The sequence below is a fragment of the Lissotriton helveticus genome, chromosome 11 (assembly GCF_964261635.1).
Source record: "Lissotriton helveticus chromosome 11, aLisHel1.1, whole genome shotgun sequence".
NCBI classification, from domain to species: domain Eukaryota; kingdom Metazoa; phylum Chordata; class Amphibia; order Caudata; family Salamandridae; genus Lissotriton; species Lissotriton helveticus.
The window spans coordinates 1,011,125,417-1,011,142,665 of NC_136072.1; the positions used below are offsets into that span (position 1 = coordinate 1,011,125,417).

Here is a 17,249-nt window from a genome sequence, read left to right on the forward strand (position 1 = left end):
CCAATGTATGTTCATCTTGGAGAGCTGTATCCATGCCAAATTTGACTTTGTAATAGAGCTTTATTTATATTCATTTTATGTAAAAGTATCTGTTGCAGGTAATCTTGGTAATGTGTCATCATATTCCTTTAGTGTGCTACTCAAGCAAAACAAAGGTTCACGGTTAAAACAGGAAAGGAGGGGGGCATGGCGTGGTGCTGTGAGAAGATGGCTGGTCGTTTCTGAGCTCTGTTGCGGCTGGAGGGGAAAATCGGCCTGGCACCAGTTTAACACGGACACCTGCAGATATTTCAATGGAGCTTTCTGCTTCATGCAGGTTTGTCTCGCTAAATGCCGCAACACATCTTTTCTTCACTAATGAGGCAACCGCACTGACAGGAATGTCGTACCCACCATTCTGAATCATTTCTACACGTTTCTGACTGAATCTAGCTGCCAAAAGCAAGCACGTTACAATTTCAGGACTTTAACAAGTAATATGATTTAACATTATGTTTGCAATTTTACAGTTGCTCTGGAGCAAATGTTTTTTATTTGTATATAGTGACATATTATCACTTTTGGGTTTCCTCTTTGTTCCTGCTTCGTGCCAATCAAATTACAGCCTTCATATAACTCATTTTATAAAGCTGTTACCTACTCCCCTCTTTCATATGGGAAAAAACAAAAGGTTTGAGACACCACTCCTCAAATACAACCACTCCTTTGGATATATTTTCATTTGATACTGAAAATCCACTATTGGTGCTTACAAACAGTATGTAGGGTCATACTTAAGATGTTGCTGCTTCATTCACTTTATCATCTAGTGGAACTGTTACTACTACCACTAAAATGCCTCCTAAACAAAACTCCACTACTGCTCCAGCACCAAGAGAGTAAATAAAAGACACTCAGACTCCCATCAAACCGTCTAATGTTATTTCAATGGAGCATTTGCTGGAGGAAATTAGTGCCCTTAACCTTATATGGAAAAAACAAATAATAAATTGCAACTTTTAAATGATTACTGGTCACTCATGGATAATCAAGTTACTCATGCTGAGCAAAGAATTACTGACCTTGAAGATACTGTACCTACCCTTCAACAGTTACGCTCTGAGGTGTCACAGTTGCAAAAGCACGCTGAGGAGTTAGAAAACAGATATAGAAGGAACAACCTGTGTATCTATGGTCTGGCGGAAGGGGTCAAAGGCACAGACCCCAGTTCATCCTTCCAGACCCTTCCACCTAAAAGTTTGGACCTTCCAGCTTTTGCAGATACAACGTGCTCACAGATTGGGTCACTCCTCTTGACATCCTTCATCATCACAAAAATCTAAAGGAGTTATTTACTTGATGGAATATATGGAACTCCTTCAAGTCATCAAAGCTGCTAAATCTAAGGATTGAGTTTCCTGGTCTGAATTGCAGCTGTTCTTTGCACAAGACTTTGCTAAATCTACTGCAGCTCTAAGAAAAAGATGTTCAGACAGGAGACCAGCTCTGTGATCCTTGAATACTAGATTCTGTTTATTTTCACCTGTGCGGGTTCAAATAAACAACATATGAGGATCCCTCTGTGTTACAGCACCTTATTGATAGCTGCAGAAGCGACACAATGGATATCTCCAAATTTTGTAGAACTTGATTTTTTATTGTTTTATTGTTCAAGATAATTACTTTTGATAAAACCATTCTGTTATGTTAGTTACACTTCATCATGTGTTGCATTTACTGTCTCCATCCTTATTATGTACATTTGTTTCTACTCATTTCTACATATATCCTCTCATTTCAGGTACTATGTCTCATATATGCCTTGAAGATTATTGTCTTATGTGGTCTAAGTCTCCCTTTGTTGGCTACATCGTGATTCCAGTCATGTCATCTCCCTTATGTGGCGTCACCATCCTCAAATTTCTGTGTGCTTTATAAGTATGCTCTTTTTTTATTTTGTTTTTTAATGTTTTCTATCCCTCTCTTATTCCTCATTTTTTCAGATTTATTTCTGTCAACTTCTCTTTTTCTCCCTATAGTTCTATTATAATAGTTTAACCTTTGAGGCTTATTCTTATGTATCTTCATCTTTGATGGTTCACCTATTCTTTTCTTTCTTCACTTTTTTAATACCAAGTTTGATCATTGATTTACACCGTTCCGAATCAAGAGATATATTTATACTAATTATTATTGAATGATAATGTTTCATGTGCACTCTTATCTTCCTATTCCTTACTTTTTTTATCATTCATTTTATTGTTCTATTTCTTATTTACATAGTTGCACAATATGCATAATAATTATTCTGTAGAAGTTTTTATAATCTATTTCAACAGTTTTTATGACTTTATGTATAGTCACTTGGAATGTTAAGGGGTTGGGCTCACCAATCAAATGAGAAAGAGTACTTACGCACTCAGCCAAATTAAATGTGGATGTTGCTTTATTACAGGAAACTCATGTTGTAGATAAAGAGGTTCAAAAGTGTGTTCAGGGTTCACGGTTGGATCCCCGGTTCCGGCAGCAGCTCAGCTCAATACCATGTGACTCTGGGAAATATCTCACTTAATTTCCACGACGGCCCCCAGCACCTTGAGACCAGTAAGGGTGAGTAGTTCGCGCTTTACAAATACGGATTTATATTTACATTTTCGTAATTGGCTGGGATATGCTTTCTCATCGCCAGGTAAACGTAATGGTGTGCTTATTCTTTGTAAAAAAAAAAAAACCTTAACCCTCAAAGTGTTTTTACAAGTGTTATTACTTTTTATAATATTCACTTTATTGTTCTCTTTCTTATTTACATAGTTGCACAATATGCATAGCATATAATAATTATTATGTAGAAGTTGTTATAATCTATTTCAACAGTTTTTTATGACTTTACGCATAGTCACTTGGAATGTTAAGGGGTTAGGCTCACCAATCAAACGGCAAAGAGTACTTACGCACTCAGCCAAATTAAATGTAGATGTTGCTTTATTACAGGAAACTCATGTTGTAGATAAAGAGGTTAAAAAGCGTGTTCAGGGTTCTCGGTTTGATCCCCAGCTCCGGCAGCAGCTCAGCTCAGCACCATGTGACAATGGACAATAGCTCACTTAATTTCCACGACGGCCCCCAGCGCCTTGAGACCAGTAAGGGTGAGTAGTTTGCGCTTTACAAATACAGATTTATATATAAATTTTTGTAATTGTGTGGGATATGCTTTCTCATCGCCAGGAACAGGTAAAAGTAATGGTGTGCTTATTCTTTGTATAAAAAAACCTTAGCCCTCAAAGTGTTATCACAAGAACCAGACACAGAGGATCAATGGCTTCTGTTAAATATATAACAACGAAACCTAGGGGTCTGAAAAGAGAAGAGCTCTTACTACGACCCAAATGTCACTAACAGTGACTTGTTTGGGTTTAGGAGAACAACTTCTGAGTAATTCAAAAGTAGGACAGATAATAACACAGGACCGTCAGTGATTGTGAATCGAACCATCCACTGGTATGTAGGATTCCCATCAACATCTTGCAATGTTCAATATTATCATTTGGTCTGTTAAATATAACCATCAATAACATTCCAAGTACAAATTTTAATGTTTATGCTCCCACCAATTTTGACCAATCATTTTGGCCCATCATTACTCATTAATTGATGTCTAATATGGATGAAGGTTTAATTTTTGGAGGTGATTGTAATCTGGTAGTGGACCTTTTTTTAGATTGATCTTCTAAAGCTATCTCTGTTCATTCTTCCATACATAAACAATTCACTGCAGCCATCAAACTAAGAGGCCTTATAGACTCATGGAGTCTCAGCAATCCAAGTCTGCAGGAATATACCTTATTTTCCCCATTGCCCAAAACTCTTTCTCAATGCATGGTATCTGCAATCATTGGAACCATCTTCATTTCAGATCATGCCCCAGTTATTTTAGACTTGGACTTTTGTCTGGTCACTCCCAAAACAAGGTGTTGGTATTTTAATACTTCCCTTCAATTAGATGTTAATTTTGTTCAGTGTTTTCAAGATTTTGTTAATGAATTCTTCCTTCTGAATGAATCCACCCGATATCGCTTTTCAAACAGTCTGGGACTCTTTCAAAGCTGCTTCAAGAATTGTCATTATTTCCTATGTTTCCACCCAAAATAATGCAGCTACGAAGAAGGCCATAGACATTATGAAACATATTAAGTCATTAGAACAATACTTTTTCTCATCCAAGTCTAAGGTGAATTTAGATGCATTAATTAAAACTAAATTCCAATTTAACAAAACGTATGCTGCTTCGTATCTAATTACATCAAGTGCTAAATATTATGGAGTCAGAATAAAGCCTACTGAAGGATGAATATCCTTTTGGTTCTGTTGGAATCTTAGGCTCCATGCTATTCAGAAAAAATATAGTTTAATGCATTCCAACTATGTTAATAGATTCTCACATTTACTAGGAAACTTGCCATTTTTCTGGGTAAACACATTTATCAGCATAAGTCAAGCCATATGTTTATTTTTCTCAGAACAACAACAGAAAACCAGTGAATATTTGAATAAATCTTTAGCACAACTCAAAATATTTTGTAATCTAGAATATTTTGCCCATGTGGTGTACTTGACTAACACCTTTTCACTGAATGAATTCCCTTCAATATGACATTGTCACCTTTGTTGTCTCTTCTCTTGATAACATCCCTGCAATACCTCAGGATAACCTTTCTCCAGTGTATTATTTAAAATGAGACTGCATGAGACTCTTCTGGACACTAGTCGAGGTACTGAATACTCCTAACTCTATTGGGAGCTACCCGTCACCAACATTATCACCTTCATGTATATAGTGTTACCTTCTGTTGCCTTTGCCAGTGTGGCAATGTTACCTTTACTGTGTAGTCATGCCCAGATTTTTCATTTATTTCTGGACTCTATTTTTGTGGGAAATGTAACTCTGCAGGACACTTCAGAGCCACATTAGGCATGCTATGCCCTAAAATTGACAAAATTGGTTTCGCCAAATTGGTATGTTTCAGTTTTTCTCTTTCTTTTTAAGAACATGAAAGATTGTACAGAAAATGTACCATTGGCTTGGGGATTGAAAGTCATATGTGGGATGCAGTACACATTTACAACACTCATATATATGTCAAACAATGAACATGAAAAGCAACAATATGCTCTAGTTAGGCTGAAGAATAAAAGCAGTGCAGTGGTACATGGAAAGGAATAGATTGTTTGCCATGAAAGCAAACCTATTTTTATTTATTAACCAGCAACCCCTAAAATGTACCTTGTAAGCCACATGGCTAAATGCTTAATATAAAAAATAAAGTGGCACGCGATATATTAAAAATAATGTGCTCTCAACGTGACTAAATAGAAATAGCTGTTTTCACTGTGTAGGTCGAGCTAGATTGTCCATGAACAGGAAAAGATATAATTAAAACCCTAAATTTGTATTGATACCTGGGAAAATCCTAGCAATATTTTTCAAAGTTATGTTACACTTTTAAAAACCTCATTGTGAAAGTATATTTTTGATACTTTTAGTGAAAACATAACATTGTAATATACTTCATTCTGCCTGAATCAAAACAGGATTAGAACTAGGTTTGTCACTCATCTTACCTCCGTAAGGCCCATTATATACACCTATTTAGAGTTAATGATCCTGAAATCCTGAGGACAATAGTATTGCCTCTCATCGAATGTAGGCAGTGTTGTTGTCAACACCTGGTCACTTAACATGGATTAGCATCAGGGAGGGGCCCTGGAAACGTTGACAGGACAAATGACATCCTTCTCCTTGCCACGTTTGACTTGGAAATGCAGAATGATGCTGACAGGGTCTGCTTCTGTTCATTTCCAGAGCCCTCCTAGACTTTCTGGCTCCAGTCCCAGCACAAAAAACAGTTCTTGGCTTTGATGGAGGCAACTGGCCTCTATTAATAGGACAGTGGTTCAGAAAGAGCTGGAGCTCTTTCTGATGGAAGAAGGGGCTAGCCATTGGGATTTGAGCTTTTGGGAATTTTTACATGAAAGCAAAGAGCATGTGCTACAAAGGAGGAGTGCATAAAGTAAGAAAGTAGATAGGATTAGGTGGGAAAAGGTTGTCATTCACTGGTCAGTGCAAAGGATAAGACTGGCATCTCACTATCACCTCCCAAGAGCATTCATGGACCATGTAAGAAAACACCTGAAGGGAGAAGATCCTACTGGAAGAAAAGAACTGCAGAACTCACCTTATTTGTCACTTATTGTCTGGACCTCCTCTTCAAAGGTTAACTAGATTACCTCCTGTTTTCCTGCTCCATGGACACAAACAACAGAAGGACTCCTGACTCCAAGATGACCCAGCTAAACACTGAGAACTGGCCCCTTATCTATCTGGAGAGAGACATAATAACTGAAAAGTTTCCCTGATGATCTGGGTACTACTGCAGTGACCAGAAATTATTTTTCCAACCGTGGTGAAAAGTGGAAAAATTCCATTCTTTCCACCTCTCCCAGTACAGGTTGCTTAGGGGCTCAGCTATGGCAGGCCAAAAAAACAGATTTATTCCACTTGGAACTTTTTACCAACATGAAAATGGATTTATGTACATCATTGGTAAAGTTAATTGGCCTTGTGCAGCCCCGGTTAGCTACAGCTCCCATCTTTGCCCACTAGGGATTTTGAGAACCAATAAAGTGATTACGTCTGAATTTACAACTTTGCCTCGGGTGAGGCAGCAAATATATTGCAGTAGCGAAGTGACCTAGCAGGCTATCAAATCCAGCATTGTCCTACTTAATGCTTTTGGCACCAAAACCAATGGCTTCAGCAGGAAATCGACAACTTTGGATCCAGCTTCAAGGAACTGTCACATGCTTCGGTTTTGGACCATGCACTGCTGGAGGAATTAGACTTCCAAAAAGTCGACTATATTAGTAGTTAAAAAATTCGAAATCCATTGTGGTGTAATCAACCTCCACTACATTGTAGTTAGCCTGAAATTCTACGTAGATGTCGGTCAATCATGAACGGATATTTTTCAATGGCGCATTACTTTTTCTAGCCACTTTTTCTTTGAAAATGTACAAATTGTAAGGTTCCCCTTATCTGATTCTGTGCCTTTTTGCATATTACCCTTTTCTCTAGTTTTCTAAATTGATTTGAGAATCAGGATTTCATTGTGCTGTTGTGTTGTCTACATGACTTTGAGGTTGTTGCTATTGCTTAAATTTAACATGTATTTCTTTGGGGAAATGCCTTTTGCTTGTGCCCTAGCCACCAGGGGTTGAGTGGAGTTTCACTGAGACTTTTGTTTATACCTAATTAGGGTGAGTATATTAGGGTGGCTGGGGTCTTACCTCCGCAAATGAATAATCCCCTTTCTGAAGTCCTTATTGAGTTTCATGATAGAGCCACTCCTTGTGTGTCTCTCTCTCTAAATAATATTGGCCACCAGGGGCGGTTTGTTTCTTTGGGCGCTGGATTTAAGATCAACATCTACATTTTGTAATTACTATTAAATTGATTATAATAGTAATTTGAATTGGATGTATGTTGCTCTCTGGCCCTCACTTAAGCGAAGTTCAGGCGGCACTCCACACGTGCCCATTCCAAGACATTCACATTAGTGTGCATGTGCTATTGAAGTTAGCTTTGCTGGGCTTAGACAGGGCTTACCTTCTCCCAGCCCTGGTCTGCTGTCTTTATGGCCTCCTGGTAACAACCCTGCATGGTGCATATTAATCGTCACTTTGTAACATAGCCCTGGGCACTTAGAGTTTCAGCCCTGCACTGCTTGCGGCTACCTGTCAAACTCTGAGAGCCAAAAGGCAGTCTATGTGGGAGGGAGAAAGGCAGGGCTGCTGCGTTTTACCATGTGACCTGACGTCATGAGAGTTGCAAGCAGTAAACAGATATACACTGTATCTGTTTAAAGCCGAAATCCACTTGCTTTCACTTTCTCCCTCAAGCACTGCAGTGCTTCACAGCATCACGTTGGAAAGTTGGAGCTGCAGAAATTGACATGCCATGTCTCGCCTCCTGTCACAGGCCAGTCTGTTCCCCTACTAGCCTCTTCCCAGTCCTGCAACTTCATTCATGTCCTCTCGTATCAATGGCCAGTTTTTTGCAAAAACTATTTATTTTATTGCAGAAACATGAGGAGCATGGTTTCACTTAGAACAACAAATGCATTGAGAATAGAGATGCGTCAGCGTCTTTAGATTTGCCTGCCTTGCACTTAATTTGATCAAACATTTTGGGCCTCATTTATGAGAAGTGACGCATTGCTACGTGAAAGCAGTGATGAGTCACTTCTCAGTGCGTCCTCCTTTGCAACATGATAGATATGTCATATTTACTGTATGACGCATCATGTAGCAAGGAGTTACAGATACGTCAGTATTTCTGATGTATCTGTAGGCGCAAAAGTGGCGCATTGCAGGAGTGTGTCACAAAAGTGACGCATCTCCAGCAATGTGTCCTTTCACATGGGGCAAGCCCCATGTGAAAGAACCTGCAGTAGTCTTACTCCTGCTGTGAGGCAGGAGTAAGATATTGACACACTTGCATCCTTGAAGAGGCACATAGTTTTTACTGCGTTACTTCTACCAGGCTTACTTGCATGGGAACAACCCCCACCCTGAATACATTATAATTGACGCAGGTATAATGTAGCGTAGGGGTTTACAAAGTGATGCATCTGCTTAGATGCTTCACTTTATAAATAGGGCACAACAGGGGGCATGTTTTACGCCACAGATGAGTCACAAAAAGTGACTCAAAGGAAGTGCAAAACTGTCTCAAGGCCTCATATATAAGGCCCTTCATGTTTTAGCGGACTTGTTGGCTACGAGTTGTTGTCAAACTGAACAAATTTCAGACACTGGTAAACAGTGAAGAGTGAGAGTCTGAAATGTTCACTACTGTTACCCAAACTGGAGTAGGAATAGTAAATATTACCCCTTCGAAGTACAATGCTTTGCCTACTGTTGCACAGACTGGAGTGGGATTAGTAAACTTTATCCCTCCAAAGTGCAATGCATTCCCTATGATTTCACAGACTGAAGTGGTAATAGTAAATGTTACCCCTCCAAAGTCCAACACTTTTCATTCGGTTGCACAGACTGACCTGGGAACAGTGAAGTTGACACTTCTGAAGTCCAACGCTTTCCCTACTGTAGCCCCACAGACTGGAGTGGGAATAGTGAACTTTACCCCTGCGTAGTTCAATACTTTCTCTACTTTTGCAAACACTGGAGTGGGAATAGTAGGTCATACCCCTTTGAAGTCCAATGCTTTCCCCACTGTTGCACAGACTGGAGTGGGAAGAGTACATTTTACCTCTCTGAAGTCCAACGCTTTCCCTACTGTTGCACAGACTGGAGTGGGAATAGTAAATGTTACCTCTCAAAAGTCCTATACTTTCCCTACTTTTCACAGACAGGAATGGGAATTGTAAATGTTACCCCTCCGAAGTCTAAAGCTTTCTATACTGTTGCACACACGGGAGTGGGGATAGTAAATGTAACCCCTCTGAAGTACAATGCTTTCCCTTCTGTTGCTCAGACGGGAGTGGGAATACAAAATGTTACCTCTCTGAAGTCCAACGTTTTCCCTACTGTTGCACAGACTGGAGTGGGAATAGTAAATGTTGCCTCTCCGAAGTCCAACGCTCTCCTTACTGTTGCACAGACTGGAGAGGGAATAGTAAATTTAATCCCTCTGAGGTTCATCTCTTTGCCTACTGTTGCATAGACTTGAGTGGTAATAGTAACTTTGACCCCTCCGAAGTACAATGCTTTCTCTACTGTTTCACAAACTGGAGCAGGAATAGTAAATCATACACCTTTCAAGTCCATCGCTTTCTCTATTTTTGGAGAGACAGGAGTGGGAATACTAAATATTACCCCTTCAAAGTCCAAAGCTTTCCGTACTGTTACACAGACTGGAGTAGGAATAGGAAATGTAACCCATCTGATGTCCTATGCTTTCCCTGCTGTTGTACAGATTGGAGTGCGAATAGTGGATTTTACCCCTGCAAAGTCTAATGCTTTCTCTACTTTTGCACAGACTGGAGTGGGAATAGCAGGCCATACCACTTTGAAGTCCAATGCTTTCCCAATAGAGCACAGACTGGAGCAGGAATAGTAAATTGTACCTCTCCAAAGTCCAACGCTTTGCCTACTTTTCACAGAATGGAGTGGGAAATGTAAATTGTACCCCTCCGAAGTCCAAAGCTTTCTAAACTGTTGCACACACTGGAGTGTGGATCATAAATTGAACCCCTCTGAAGCACAACACTTTCCCTTCTGTTGATAAGACGGGAATGGGAATACTAAATTTTATCTCTTTGAAGTCCGTTTTCCCTACTGTTGAACAGACTGGAGAGGGAATAGTAAATTTGGCCCCTCCAAAGTCCAACGCTCTCCTTACTGTTGCACAGACTGGAGACGCAATAGCAAATTTAATCCCTCCGAGGTTAATCGCTTTCCCTAATGTTGCAAAGTTTTGAGTGGGAATAGTACATTTTACCCCGTCGAAGTACAATGCTTTCTCTACTGTTGCACACACTGGAGCAGGAATAGTAAATCATGCACCTTTGAAGGCTATCGCTTTCTCTATTTTTGCAGAGACGGAGGGTGGGAATACTAAATAGTACCCCTTCAAAGTCTAAAGCTTTCCCTACTGTTGCAGAGACTGGAGTGGGAATAGAAAATGTAAGCCCTCTGATGTCCTATGCTTTCCCTATTGCTGTTCCGATGGGAGCAGGAATAGTAGATTATACTCCTCCGAAGTCTATGGCTTTCCCTACTGTTGCATAGACCGGAGCGGGAATAGTAAATGTAATCTCTCCGAAGTTCAACGCTTTTTATACTGTTGCACAGACTGATGTGGGAATTGTAAATACTACCCTTCTAAAGTCCAGCGCTCTCTCTTCTGTTGCACAGACTGGAGTGGGAATGGTAAATTTTACCCCTCTAGTCTAATGCCTTCTCTACTGTTGCACACAGAGGAGTGGGAATAGTAAATGTTACCGCTCCAAGTCCAAAGCTTACCCTACTGTTACACCGACAGGAGTAGGAATAGTAAGTTTAACCCGTCCAAAGTCCAATGCTTTCTCATCTCTTGAACAGTGTCGAGTGTGAATAGTTAGTATTATCCCTCTGATGTCCAACACTTTCACTACTGTTGCACAGACTGGAGCAGGATTCGTAAAATGTAATCCCTTTGAAGTTCAACGCTTTGCCTACTGTTACACAGACAGAAGTGGGAAAGGTAAATGTTACCCCTCTGAAGCCAAAAGCTTTCCCTACTGTTGCACAAACTGGAGTGGGAATAGTAAATTGATTCCCTTCGAAGTCCAACACTTTTCCTACTGTTGCACAGACAGTAGTGGGACTAGTAAATGTAACCCCTGCTAAGTCCAACCCTGTCCCTACTGTTGCACAGACTGGAGATAGATTCGTAAATTTAACCCCTCCGAAATCCAACACTTTCCCTACTGTTGCACAGACTGGAGAGGTAATAGTGAATGTTACCCCTACGAAGTCCAATGCTTTCTCTACTGTTGCACAGACTGGAGTCGGAATAGTAAGTCATACCCCTTTGAAGTCCAATGCTTTCCCCACTGCTGCACAGACTGGAGTGGGAAGAGTAAATGTTACCTCTCTGAAGTCCAACGCTTTCCCTACTGTTGCACAGACTGGAGTGGGAATAGTAAATGTTACCTCTCGAAAGTCCAAAGCTTTCCCTACTGTTGCACAGACTGGAGTGGGAATAGTAAATGTTGCCCCTGAAGTACAATGCTTTCTCTAATGCTAAATGTTGTGGAGTGTGAACAGTGAATATTACCCCTCTGAAGATTAAAGCTTTCCCTACTGTTGCACAGACTTGAGTGGGAATAGTGAATGTTACCCCTACAAAAACCAACGCGTTCCCTACTGTTACACAGACAGGAGTGGGAATAATAATTTTAACCCCCCGATGTTCAATGATTTCTCAAGTATTGCACATACTGGGGTGGGAATAGAGTGCAGTGTGAATAGTAAATATTACCCCACCTGGTTCAACACTTTCCCTGAAGTTGCACAGACTGGAGTGGGAATAGTACATTTCACTCCACTGAAGTCCAATGGTTTATCTGCTTTTGCACAGACTGGAGTGGGAATTATAAATGCTACTCCTCTGGAGACCAACGCTTTGCCTACTGTTGCACAGACTGGAGGTGGAATAATAAATTTAACCCCTCTGAAGTCCAACACTTTCCCTACTGTTGCACTGACTGGAGTGGGAATAGTAAATGTTACCCCTCCAAAGTACAATGCTTTCTCTACTGTTGCACACACTGGAACGGCAATAGTAAATCATACACCTTTGAAGTCCAATGCTTTCTCTATTTTTGCAGAGACTGGAGTGGGAATACTAAATATTACCCCTTCGAAGTCCAAAGCTTTCCCTACTGTTGCACAGACTTTAGTGTGAGTAGAAAATGTAACCCCTCTCATGTCCTATGCTTTCCCTACTGTTGTTCAGACGGGAGTGTGAATGGTACATTGTACCTCTTCAAAGTCTAAGGTTTTCCCTACTGTTGCACAGACTGAAGTGGAAATAGCAAATGTTACCCCTCCAAAGTTGAACGCTTTCTATACTGCTGTATAGACTAGAACATGAATAGTAAATGTAATCTCTCCAAAGTTCAGGCTTTTCCTACTGTTGCACAGACTGGAGTGGGAGTTGTAAATATTACACTTCCGAAGTCCAGCACTTTCCCTACTGTTGCACAGACTGGAGTGGGAATGGTACATTTTACCATTCTGAAGTCCAATGCCTTCTCTACTGTTGCACACACTGGATTGGGGATAGTAAATGTAACATCTCTGAGGTCCACACTTTTCCCTACTGTTGCACAGCCAGGAAAAGGAATAGTAAGTTTAACCCCTACGAAGTCCAACACTTTCTCTACTCTTGAAAAGTGTGGAGTGTGAATAGGGAATATTACCCATCTGATGTCCAGCACTTACCCTACTGTTCCACAGACTGGAGTGGGAAAAGTAAATGTTACCCCTCTGAAGTCTAAAGCTTTCACTACTGTTGCACAGATTGGAATGGGAATAGTATATGTTACCCCTACAAAAAACGACATTTTCCCTGCTGTTGCACAGACTAGAACAGGAGTCATAAATGTAATCCCTCTAAAGTTGAACGGTTTCCCTACTGTTGCACAGACTGGAGTGGGAATAGTAAATCTTACCCCTCCAAAATCTAAAGCTTTCTCTACTGTTGCACAGTCTGGAGTGGGATTAGTATAGGTTATCCCTACAAAATCCATGCTTTCCCTACTATTGCACAGAGAGGGGCAGGATTAGTAAATTTAATCCATCCGAAGTTCAACACTTTTCCTACTGTTGTACAGACTGGAGTGGGACTAATAAATGTAACCCCTCCGAAGTACAACCCTATCCCTACTCTTCCACAGACTGGGGATGGAATAGTAAATTTAACCCCTCTGAAGTCCAACACTTTCCCTACTGTTGCACAGACTGGAGAGGGAATAGTGCATTTTACCCCCAAGAAGTCCAATGCTTTCTCTACTGTTGCACACACTGCAGTAGGAATAGTAAGTCATACCCCTTTGAAGTCCAATGCTTTCCCCACTGTTGCACAGACTGTAGTTGCAAGAGTACGTTTTACCTCTCCGAAGTCCAACGCTTTCCTTACTGTTACAGCGGTTGTAGTGGGAATTTTAAATGTTACCCCTCTGAAGTCCAAAGCTTTCTATACTGTTGCACAGACAGGAGTGGGGATAATAAATGTAACCCCTCCGAAGTTTCTTTATTGTTGCTCAGATGGAAGCGGGAATACACATTTTTACCTCTCTGAAGTCTAACTTTTCCCCTACTGTTGCACAGATGGGAATGGGAATAGGAAATGTTATCCCTCGGAAGTCCAAAGCTTTCCCTACTATGGCACAGACTGGTGTGGGAATAGTAAATGTTGCCTCTCCGCTTTCTTTACTGTTGGACAGACTGGAGAGCGAATACTAAATGTAATCCCCCTGAAAGTCAACACTTTCCCTAATGTTGCGTAGACTTGACTGGGAGTGGTAAATTGTACCCCTCAGTAGTACAATGCTTTCTCCACTGTTGCAGACACTGGAACAGGAATAGTAAATCATACAGTCCAATGCTTACCTTATTTCTGCAGAAATTGGAGTGGGAATACTAAATGTTACCCCTCTGAAGTCTAAAGCTTTCCCTACTGTTGCACAGACTGGAGTGGGAATAGTAAATCTTACCTCTCTGAAGTCCAACGCTTTCCCTACTATTGCACAGGCTGGAGAGGGAATAGTAAATGTAATCCCCCCCCAAAGGTCAATGCTTTCCCTACTGTTGCATTGACTGCAGTGGGAATACAAAATGTTACCCCTTCAAAATGCAAAGCTTTCCCTACTGTTTCACAGAGTGGAGTGGGTAATAGTATATATATTATTCCCAAACTTCAAACCTTTTTTAATATTGTTTAAATATGCCCAATAGTATTAGTTATTTATTTCTTAACTGTTATATTATCTGTTTATATTTTTTTTCGGACACAGAGGTTTTATTCGAAATATTAAATACTCTGTAGACAGACAACAGGGGTTTCAAGGTGGGCAGTCCTCCAAGAACTTTACAGACTGATATGAACATCCCTCTCAGAGAGGGGATTGAGTGCTTCTGGGTAATTTGGAAAGTCTTTAAGCATGCTCCTCTGCCATTTTCTCTGCCTTGGCAACAGCTTCTTCAATTGGGCCAACCATGTAGAAAGATTGTTCAGGAAGATGATCATAGTGTCCTGAAAGAATTTCCTTGAACCCTTTGATGCTTTCCTTCAGGGGGACTAGTTTTCCCAAGTGACCGGTGAACACCTCAGCAACATGGAAGGGCTGCGATAGGAATCGCTGGATCTTACGGGCGCGGCAACAGTCAGCTTATCTTCCTCAGACAACTCATCCATACCCAGGATAGCAATGATATCCTGAAAGGATTTGTAATCCTGCAGAATTTTCTGCACTCCACGGGCCACCTCATAGTGCTCAGCTCCAACGATGTTGGGGTCCATGATACGAGAAGTAGAGTCAAGGGGATCAACAGCAGGGTAGATACCAACTCAGAGATGGCATGGGACAGTACAGTTGTGGCATCCAAATGGGCAAAAGTGGTGGCTGGGGCAGGATCAGTTAAATCATCAGCAGGTACATATATAGCCTGCACAGACGTGATTGATCCTTTCTTGGTAGTGGTGATTCTCTCTTGCATGGAACCCATGTCAGTAGCCAGGGTTGGCTGGTATCCGACAGCAGAAGGGATTCGCCCTAGCAAAGCAGACACCTCTGAGCCAGCTTGTGTGAACCGGAAAATATTGTCAATGAAGAGCAGTACATCCTGTCCCTCCTGGTCTCTGAAGTACTCTGCAACAGTCAAACCAGTCAAAGCAACACGAGCACGTCCACCTGGGGGTTCATTCATTTGTCCATACACATGGGCCACCTTGGATGTGGTGTCCTTCAGGTTGATAACACCATACTCAATCATTTCATGGTACAAGTCATTTCCCTCACGGGTCCGTTCACCAACTCCAGCAAACACAGAGTACCCACCATGGGCCTTGGCCACATTGTTGATGAGCTCCATGATCAGTACAGTTTTCCCAACACCAGCACCGCCAAACAACCCAATTTTTCCACCTTTTGCATAGGGAGCTAGCAGGTCAACAACCTTGATGCCAGTAACTAGGATCTCCTGCTCAACACTCATTTCCACAAACTCTGGTGCTTCAGCATGAATGGCTGCAAACTGTTTGGTAGTAATTGGGCCTCTCTCATCAATGGGTTTGCCAATTACGTTCATGATTCTTCCCAATGATTCTTCCCAATGTTGCCGTCCATGGCAATAGTCCGAACTGTGCTCTCACCTAAATGTTGAGCAACTTCCAGAACCAGCCTGGTATCCCTGCCCTGGACTTCGAGGGCATTACGAATAGGGTGGAGCCCCTCATCGAACTGAACATCCACAACAGCGCCAATGACTGCCACGATGCGGCCAGTGGCAACGCCAGCTTTGGGAGCTGGAGTGGTCTGCGCTGCATAGTCTCTCTTGGCACATGCCGCAGCAGGACCACCCTTCATCAACGGGGCCGGGCCTCTCAGGGCCCCGGCAGAGCAGCGACCTACAGACCCTAACATGGCGACAGCAGAAAGAGGAGAGAGCGGCGAGGGCACTAGTAAACTACTTTTTTAGTTTTTTATATTTAATTATATTGCTAATTTATTTAATGTTTTGTTGATTTGTTAATATTTTTAACGTTATATATACATACCTCGGGGGTTGATGCGGTCCAGGGGACTCAAGGGGACAACATTGTTTCTGGCAAACAGTGGGACACTATTGTGAGTGACAGCAGGAGGTCTGCGAGTCCGCACCAGCATTTGTTTGCCCCCGCATTACCCACCATGCCACAGTGCGGCATTCTGGGTCCTGTAGTCCACATGGCAGGCCTCCAGTCGACAGGTGAGATTCATCATCAGCAGCGGGGACAGAGTCGGATGTTACCCTATCGGTGTGCGGCAGGACACTCCATAACTATTGCTTTCACCCACACCCCCCGTATTACTCTAGGCGCTGAAGAAGGCAACGCTCATGCCAAAATGCATCCGCCATTACAGAGAATTGCCAAAATAAAGATGTTTCCTGAACTCCCCTACGTGCCCTCTGCTCTCTTCTTGCTGTTGGGAGTTTGTTCTTCATATATATATATATATATATATATATATATATATATATATATATATATATATATATATATATATATATATATATATATATTACCTACTGGCGGTCGCCAGTAGGTATATATAGTTAGGATTTTTTCTCTATGGGATTTTTGAAAATTCTATGTCTAATAACTTTGGCGTTTGTGGACGGAATTGGCTGAAATTTTCAGGAAAATTGCACATTTTGTTTCTGAGCAGCCCCTGAAAATTGGGGGGGGGGGTTCGTCCAGGGGGGTCGAGAAAAAAGGGGGGTCCCAAAACGTGTTTTTAACATTGAGTTTTCCATAGGGCGGTTGGCCTCACTTTTAGCCCAAACGGCTGAATGGATTTGCACGAAACTTGGCAAAATTGTAGGGACTGGTAGCCCGATGTGCCTTTTGTAGGTCTCAATATATGTGCTCCAGTGGATTTTGAGAAATTAACGTTTAAAAAAAGATATATATCTGTAACAGCGGACCGGGCAGCGCTCCA

General features: G+C 41.5%; 1 pseudogene; it reads right to left on the reverse strand.

Annotated features, from left to right (window-relative positions):
* Positions 1-14,544: 14,544 nt before the first annotated feature.
* Positions 14,545-16,195, reverse strand: LOC144792413 (ATP synthase F(1) complex catalytic subunit beta, mitochondrial pseudogene; annotated as a pseudogene).
* Between the last annotated feature and the right edge of the window lie 1,054 nt (positions 16,196-17,249).